This window comes from Macrobrachium nipponense, chromosome 31, assembly GCF_015104395.2.
Source record: "Macrobrachium nipponense isolate FS-2020 chromosome 31, ASM1510439v2, whole genome shotgun sequence".
Lineage (NCBI taxonomy): Eukaryota > Metazoa > Arthropoda > Malacostraca > Decapoda > Palaemonidae > Macrobrachium > Macrobrachium nipponense.
Genome location: NC_061093.1, coordinates 67,249,291 through 67,259,290, shown reverse-complemented (window position 1 = coordinate 67,259,290; position 10,000 = coordinate 67,249,291).

The window sequence follows — 10,000 nt, the reverse complement described above, 5'->3', positions numbered from 1 at the left end:
CTTTGACATTTGTTCTGTGAATTGTTGGGTAGTCGTAATGTTCCTCTTATAAAAAAAATAAAGAGTCCTACTCTGTTCTTTTAGCAGTCTTACATGTAATTTCTTTTCTGTAATTCCGGATCTGAAAATAACTGTCTTCTGAAAACCAAATGTTTGTCATGCACTAGCAGATATCACATGTGTACTCGTATAATTTCTATTCAAATGCCAGTATATTTGTTAATTTCTGTATAGTCTCATTTCCACTATGATAGAAATAGGTTAACTTTATTTAACCTATTCAGCACCACCTATTTCTGAATGGTTTATCTCACTCGTTGAGTGCTGTTCCGGAAATTATTGTGAGCCGAACAAACCCATATCTATATTTTACTCGTGTTTTGTTCATGATTAATCAAAATTTGTTACAAAGTTTTGATATACTGCACAACTTTCAGAAACGGGGACTGTATTTGTTTTTCCTTTAACAGACGATATTTTGGTTGAAAAGCTTGCATCATATTGAGAGAGAGAGAGAGAGAGAGAGAGAGAGAGAGAGAGAGAGAGAGAGAGAGAGACAGAGAGAGAGAGAGAGAGAGCGATAATTAAGGAACTTTGAGAATTTTATATGCGGTTTGTTTTATACACACACACATAATCACACACACACACACACATTTTTATTTCTCCTTAGATTCCCAGAAGAGGAAAGTTGGTTATTATTTTCTGCTCTCCTAAATGTTCACCACTTCTATTTTTCTCAAACCGATTTGAGCATAATAACACATAATGAAAAGAGATATAGGGGTATTACATTGTCCCCTGAAAGGACTTTTGTTTAATGCATCTATTATGTATAAATATAAGTCAAGTTACAATTATATAAGCAGTAAATATTTATGATTAATCAGATGCGATTTTACACCATTTTGCAAGATATGAATTATAATTTTACGTAAAATACATAGTTTCGTTCGACATTTTATAATTTGAAATCATGAAATGATATATTCTATCGTTTTCGAAATCTCTTGTAAACTCTCTGTTAAAGAATAAACTCCGTATTCTTTTCAAATGAATATGCAAGTTAGCTGAAGAATATAAAAACATCTCTCTCTCAATCTCTCTCTCAAACGCTTAAAGTCTTGGAAAAAAGTTGCAAATGAAACTTTTATACAGTAAGCAAAATTTAGTTTCATAAGCAATTTTTTTTATTTCACGTCCAATCATCGCAACACTTTTTATCAATAAACGCCATTAACTCAAAAAGGAATGTGATTTCCGTTGAAGCTGTAGATAGTAATTTATGAAATTAAATCGGCTCGTAATTGTCATTGCATTATAAATATGACCTCTGTTGAACTCTGACGTTATTAAAGTCATAAATATTCTCTTCAATAATGTAACGCTTTCGACTTTTTTTTTTTTTGTCACTTTCCGCCTTCATATGACACGGGATTCATTCAATTTTAGAACTGGAGAATTTTGACAACGGTTAGAATTTACTGTGATTTTTCGTTACTTGCTTTGTCACAAAGATCTGGTGAAAACATGTAATAATATACTTCCTTCTGTAACAAACAATAAAACTATATTATATATATATATATATATATATATATATATATATATATATATATATATATATATATATATATATATATATATATATATATATATATATATATATATATATATATATATATATATATATATATATATATATATATATATATATATATATATATATATATATATATATATATATATATATATATATATATATATATATATATATATATATATATATATATTATTCGAGCTGCAAATGTCCTTTAATATCTAATTCGCTCTACCCGGAATTAATATAATTTTCATATATGTAAACCGAAGGGGAATTATTTAGTTGACAACTAAAAAATTCCTCTTCGCTTTGCATATATGAAAGTATATTAATTCCGAGGTAGAGCAATTACATATTAAAGGACACTTGTAGCTCGAATAATCTGCATGAATCACGGTGATGCGATATATTATTATATATATATATATATATATATATATATATATATATATATATATATATATATATATATATATATATAGCGTTTAAAATCACAGAGATTAAAGCAATGGGCTAAATGAAATTCATATAGAATTCCAGTAGATTCAGCACGTTATGTGAGACGTGCAAAAAAAAAAAATGATAATATGCGAACATTTCTTAATTCCATTCTGTTGAAACAAAAGAAAACTGATGTTCATGGTTGAAAAAACAAAATTAGATGAAGATGAGTAGTATATCTGCTTAGGAGGGACTACAGGAACCTTTGGATACAAAATGGTTCTTCGTTTTATTAGCTTGACTGTGACTCTGGCTTGATATAACTGTTTTTTTTTTTTTTTTATTGAGGACTTATAAACAGCAACGCTTTACAATTTTGTTTCCTTTCTGTTATGAACACTTAGCCAGAATATTTTTCCTTTCTCCTCTTTCACGATATACTAATGATGCCGAATACCTGGCTATTTTTCTTTTAGACTCATGTTTTTTCATTTTGGCGTAGCGAAACAAAAAGAGCAACTCACAGAGATGAAACGCTCCAGACTGGAATGCTGGAATGCTGTAGACATCATTAAGCTGTGGATAAAAAGAGCGGAATATTAATGTTGGAATATGAGGCATAATTTGGAACGCAAGAATAATTTGTTGACATTATCATACTGGAGCCATGTGGTCTTGTTACCAGCCGTGCCAACCTTGTTGGAGGGGGGGAGAGGCAGGTCTGAATCTTCCACGAGAGGGAGCTCTTTTGATACACTTCCCATTAAACCCTCGATGTGCATCCTTTGACCTACGATGCACTAGTTCCCTCTCCATTAGTTGAAAGTTCCTCGTTGGTTGAATGGTTTACGTGGTCGGTAACCGATTCGGTAGTCGCGAGTTCGACTCCCGCTCTGCCAACGCGGAATCAGAGGAATTTATTTCTGGTGATTAGAAATTCATTTCTCCATATAATGTGGTTGCTTCGGATCCCACAATAAGCTGTAGGTCCCGTTGCTATGTAACCAATTGGTTCCTAGCCACTTATTGGGTAAACTATATATATAACTATTGAGTGAGCAACTCGATCTTATAAAGAAATGAGATACGTGACTTATCTCTGAGAAACACTCTTGGGTGTTGGGGCACAACACTATACGATTATCACACAATACAAGAAATGCTCGGGAAGTATGAAAGGAAAATAAGTCGGAGACTGGCGATAGGACTGACTTAATAACCTTGAAATTTGCACATTACCTTCTGCAGGAGTTGCAGGAGTTTTCCTCAGGGACGCCAGTAAAGATGAATATGTAGTAGCACAACAAAGGTCACATTGGCTAGCAACAGCCGCCATCTCAAAGGGCAGTAGCTTAGAATTGTTGTTGTTGGAGATTAAGCTGGCCTTATGCCAGCACGGGTTCTGGCTCATAGAGCAGCCTGTAGGAAGCTCAGAGGAATACAAGAGAAGTTCTAAGCCCTTTTATGACCTCGGAGAGGGTTCGCCAGCATCCTGGTAGATGGCGTTACCTGTCCCCTGGCGCATCTTCGTCACGAGGCCGTACTAGGTTACCTTTGGGTCTAGGTTTTTAAATATGGCGGCTCGGAGCCCTCCACCAGTGGTGCAGCACGACCTTAGCTTTCTTTCTCTTCCAGCCTCTCGAATCTGCTAACACAAAGCACCAGCAGGCAAACGAACAAAAGTTGATTAAAGGATTAATTCCATAAAGGAAGTGGTGTGTGTGTGAGAGAGAGAGAGCGGGGCGAATTTGCCTGTATCAATGTTATGAATGAAAATAATAGAATTGGTTTTCTTTTGGGTTTTTTGCTATATTATATATATATATATAGTATATATATATATATATATACTATATATATAATATATATATATATATATATGTACATATCTAATGTCTTATCGCTTGGCGATAGACTTTTTCGTTCTTCCTTACGACTGTCATTCGTAAGTAATTTTTTGGTTCCTCTCATGTCCCTTGGATATCTTAGTAGAGAGGTTCTTCCTTGACTAGAGGAGATGATTCAAACAGGCAAGTTGACAAGATAACAACTTTATTCTGTAACTCCTACTAGGAGATGCTTGCTCGGTCGGACGACCGATATGATTTGATCGTTGGCGTGGAACTGCCATTCTAAAGCATCGCGTCGATAGCGGAACATTAGCTATCTCAGCAATTCATATAAAAAAAAAATAAAAACACATACGTAGTCCGCCGGCTCGGAAGTTACAAGTTTCCGGCGTAGGTTAACAGGTCAACCGCTTCCCATGGAAGTTGTTGTGCAAAGTTATCATAAACATAAAAATGTTGACAAAGCTTTGAGCTAGATCAGGCTACTGCAGACAGCGCATAGCGTAATCTAGGTCTGCTTTGGTCACGTAGAACCCCTCCTAATGCCATGACCCAGGTCATTGGTTTATATTTACAGATCTTGTAAATTATATATATATGTAATTATTACATTAGGCTCGGACTGCTACCTATTCAAGCCTTGAATAACAAAAAAAAATTTACTTTAAACATTGTTCATAGGAGCGTGCTCGTAACATACGTCTAAGTATAACATAATAATGATTAAATGCATAAAAAGGTTCTGTTACATACCCTTGTTGACATATTCATAAACAAAGATAAATGCATGGAAAATATAGATCCATGTTTGGTAATAATAATGATTATGTACCCAAAAAATAATAAAAAGGTAAAAATCAAAACATGTATACATGATTAATATGATAACAGGTAACCTGATTAAGAATAATGGTTACTAAATAATGATTATAGCATGATCATGGATAATTGTTAAAGAGTACTTGACACTCTTTGTAATAGATAAATATAATTGTATAATAGTATAACAATGTAATTCTGCAGAAATTCAATATATAGGGCTGATATTTTATTAGGTGCCCGAAAAATACCTTTAGGAATATATTAATGTATAATATTGGGCTATAATGCTTTATTAGGCGCCCTGGAGATACTTTAACTGTTCAAATGCAAAGGCGTGAGTCTTTCTTGTCCTACATTTTTTACCAGCATACGGACCGCTTTTTCACACACAACACAATTCCAGACAATTCCCTAGGCACGAACTGAAGTGGCCAAGTTTCAGGCGGCCCTAAACGCAAACGACTTGAGTTTAACGGGTACGTCATCTAGACGGGCCAGTACGTTCCCTTGGAGATCCTTCTGTTTACGCCTTAGCCTACGCCAAGCAAAGATGTTGACGGCGATAACCAATATGGCCGTCACGCTGAACACGGCTAGCAGAATGTAGTAGCGAAGATTTTCTCCACCTGCATAAGTCGATGACGCGTGGGTCATCTCAGCCAGTTGCGTCAAACGATGAGCTACTCGCGCGTTGTATATGGAGAGGTAGTGATGGGATGATTGTGGTAGCCCCACGAGTAGTTCGCGAAAATACCCGCCTTCTCACGTATTATCGTGTTGACCCCTCTGACTGTAAGTTTGTAGAGTCCCGTACAACCATCGGCTGCTACGAAGATAGGGGCATGGGCGGTGGTACTGTCCGGACACACGACGTCGAATCCGGCCTTTATCATAACGGATTCCAGGAACCATTATTCATCCTGTAATTGAATTTATTACCGTAAAAGGGATAAAGTTTCCCAGACAACCTTCGCTTGTATGAGAGAGAGAGCCGTTTAGCACTATGTCTAATCTCACATGAATCCGTTGATATAGGATAGAATTCAAAAGAGTCAGCTGTACAAATTTTATTATTCATGGCTTCTGAAAACAAGTGAGTGAGTTTATCTAAGTCTTTAATGACTGTAAATGATTTCTTTATCAGAAGAAATCAGTACATGCCCCGTTAAATTGGATATTACTGGATTTGAGTTATTCGTCATGAAGTAGGAAACGGTGCTATTTTGTATGATTGCCAAGCATCGGAAGAATCAAAAGGAATTGTGATCATAATTCTATAATTTTCAACGCTGACTGATATTAGGCTATAATAGAATTCTACTTTATGGGCATCTAATAAAGGAATATAACCTAGCTTCTCCCGTCCGTTTTCCAAAGTTAACGTCAGATCTTTAATAGGCATGAGGTGAGGAGATAACACACCCTTGTTGCTAACGTAATTGCTTCTACGTAATCTTTTGACTTTTCAATAAAATGTGATATTTTCACACGGATATGATCTATTTTCGAACTATAGTAAGCTAAAGTAGCCAGCAAATGTTGAACTTCCATGACCTGATCGATATTATTTGAATGTTCATTAACGATATTCATTATTTGATTGATCGAAGATAACTGGCTGCGAAGTTCAGATAAGGCCAGTTCTGTTTTGTGTTGCAAAAACTCAATTCTTTTATTTTGATTATTTATCTTGAGGCGATTGAGATTCCTAAGCCTAGATTCGCAACTGATCCTAAGATGTTTAGTCCAGCTAGAATAAGCGGGTTGCGGCGTTCAAGAGTATTGTGCCGCACAGACCACATCAGCAGTCACGAGCGAGTTCTTCTGCCTCGGCGGTTTTATTTTGTATGTCATAAGACAACATTTCCGCGACGCTTAGTGTTTGAGCTAGTGAAATCTCTGAGTTAGCATGAAAATTACGTTCGTGCATTTCCTTAAGGGAAATACCAAACCTCATCAGGTCATTCTTTAAGTTAAGGACGTCATCTCAGGTAAGAAAATAGCATGCATATCTACTTCTATAACAATATTACTTGACACGATGAATACATCATCGATTCTCTCGATAATCGAGCCATGATTAAATTCTATTTCTTTCGTCCTAGCGCTCTTTCCATACAACAAAGATGTCTGAATACACAATATCACTCCTAACAATAACAGATTCATTTTTGAAACCTGCAATGAGTAAAACATATGTAATAACTCGCGTAAAAGAATAGGTTTACATACAATATGATTAATAGATATATATATATATATAAATTATTATACAAGTTTCATAAATACAACCATTTTTTCCCTCACTCCATCTACCCTTCTTTAGATTCTGATATGTGCCAATGGGCGACTATTCTTCACATCAGTGGGTTTGGATACATTTTGAACCCTAACTCTATTGGCCGTTAAATTTCTAAAATGTTAAACGGGCCTTCAAACTTAGGTGTCAGTTTATAATTTAAACCTTTACGTACGTATACTTGTATGTATACCTGATCGCCCACGGCATATGTTCTAGTTGGCTTAGCTATTTTATCATGATTTTTTTTCATTATGATCTGTGCTTCTTCTAAATTCTTACGAATTATATTATATCGACTTATGCTTGCATCCATAACATCCTTTAGAGGATTTGATAAATTAGTTGTAGGCTTTAAGATGTGGAAAGGCGTTCGGGCCGGGATACCGTACAGTGCCTCGTGCGGTGTCATTTTAATAGACACATGATACGAGTGATTAAGTGTGCTTAGTTACCGCAGGTATGGCAATGTCCCAGTGGGATCTGCCCCCCTAAGGTGACCCTTAAAATGTTAAAAACCTTATCGATTTGCCCTTTCCACTAGCCCATTAGACTCTGGGTGATAGATCATGGTATTGATTTTCTTTATACAAAGGAATTCGCACAAGGAGTTAAGGAAATGATTATTGAACTCCCCGCCCGAGTCTGAGATAATGATGTGTGGAATTCCATGTTTACAAATGTAGCACTCGTAAAACTTCCTAGCGCACTCGACCGCGGTTTTTGTTTTAAGCGCTATAAGTTCTGTATATCGAGTCAAAGCGTCTATAATTACTAGGAGGTGCTTATTTCCTCTGTCTGACTCGTAACAATCCTGTTAATAAATCTAAATGTACTCTTTCAAAGGGTTGATTTGGCACGGGGTAAGCCCCTAGGCTGACAGGTGTCTTCGTGTGCCCTTTGTATTCTGACAAGTGCGACAATTTGCTATGTGCTTTTTTATATCTGTAAAGCATCGTATGCCAATAAAATAAGGATTTGGCGTTTCTGTGACATCAAGGTACTAACCCGGGTGTCCGTGCAGTGGATTTTCATGCAACCACTTTAAGACAGTGGGTATGAGTGAGATAGGCACCACCACCTGGTTGTTATTCAACTGCGGTGTGTTGCGGGTTTCCTCGTCACGGATCTACACAGGATATTGTCCTGTAGGATATAATTCTGCTGCTTATACTTTAGTATTCTTTTTCCTTCGGATTCCGTTTAACGCAATGATGATTTTTTCTATTTGCGGATCTTTTCTTTGTTCCGTCTGTAATAGTTCAGCACTCCAGCCCAGATCTTCCTGTTCAGATATAGTTTTAACAATGGGCGTGGAGGTTGAGATCTATTAATTCAGCTAATGGCTCGGTACAAGATGAAGAGGGGTTGCGTGATAATGTAGTCAGCAATGATATTTGCTTTCCGGCCCAGGTAAATACCCGATCCTCGCGCCAAAGTCCTGAATGATCATGTGCCACCGAGTTCGCTTGGGGCTGTGACTAAAGCCTTTAAAGAAGTCGGTTAGCAAGCTTATGATCAGTGAGAACCTTGACGGGTAACCGTATATTATGAATTTAAAATGCACGAGTGAATTAACAATAGCGAGCCCTTCCTTGTCTATTACTGCATATTTACTTTCGGAAGGTCTCAGTTTACGTGAATAAAAAGCTATAGGGAAAAAAACTGTGTATCATATTGTTGAAGCAATACCCCACCTACTCCTAGATCTGAGGCGTCTGTTGCTATGAAAAAAAAAATTCCTTTACCGAAGTCAGGAAATTTCAAGATAGGAGAACTACACAGTTCATCTTTCAATTTATCGAACGCCTGTTGATGAATTTCAGACCATACGAAATCTACGCCCTTTTTTATAAGATCGGTTAGGGGAGCGGCTATGATTGAGTAGTTGCGGATGAAGCGGCGATAGTAACCGCTGCATCCTAAAAATTGCTGTATTCCCTTGACGTTAGTAGGTATCGGAAAGTTACGGATAGCCGACACCTTATCGTGGACGACTTTAAGACCTTCACTAGAAACCGTGAAACCTAGATAGACTAGTTCTGTTTTAAAAAATTCACACTTACTTATCTTTACCCTTAAATTATGCTGCCTTAACCTTTGTAACACTAACTCCAATTTACGTAAATGTTCTTCTAACTGTGTTGGAAAAGATTACTAAGTCATCCATGTAGGCATGTAGGATATCTCCCAACAAGTCTCAAACACGACGTTTATCATACGAGTAAAAGTTATAGGAGCACAACGTAAACCAAAAGGCATACGCAAAAATTCATAATGTCCCCTGGCTGTGCTGAAGGCAGTGTATGGATACTCTCTTGTTCCATCGGAATCTGATGAAATCCTTTTAGTAAGTCTAGGCTTGTGAAATATTTATTCTGGCCTAGTAAAGATAGGATATCATCGGTACATGGTACTGGGAATCTGTCAGGGATTGTTTCTTCATTTAAACGACGAAAATCTACGCATATCCGCCAAGTTCGATCTTTTTTCGGTACTACTATTAACGGAAAATTATAAGGGCTGTTTGATTTCCTAATGACTCCTTCTTTTAACATTTTACCTACTTCCTCTGTTATCTCATTCTGAAATTTCATAGGAAGTCGGTACGAAGGTACATAGATTACTTTCTGTTTGTCCTTGAGCCTTATTTGATGCTCGATGACATCCGTTTTTCCTAAGGTTCCATCCGTAGTGGAAAAAAAAAAAAAACATCATGATATTTAGTTAACAGATTTCAAAAATTTCTGCTGAATTTTTTCTTCTTGAATGTCCTTATTGATTTTGTTCTTTATAGATTGCAAAAGGGTTTCATCCGCGACTGATTGAGCGTGATTTATCTCAGCTACGGTAAGAATGCGATGTTTATAAACTTCGGCATCCAAGATATGTTGATTTTTGTGGATTACTAAAGTGGTATTCAAATGATTACAGACTTCGATGTTACATTGTTGTTGTGAGCCGACTGTATAAACGGCTTGTGTG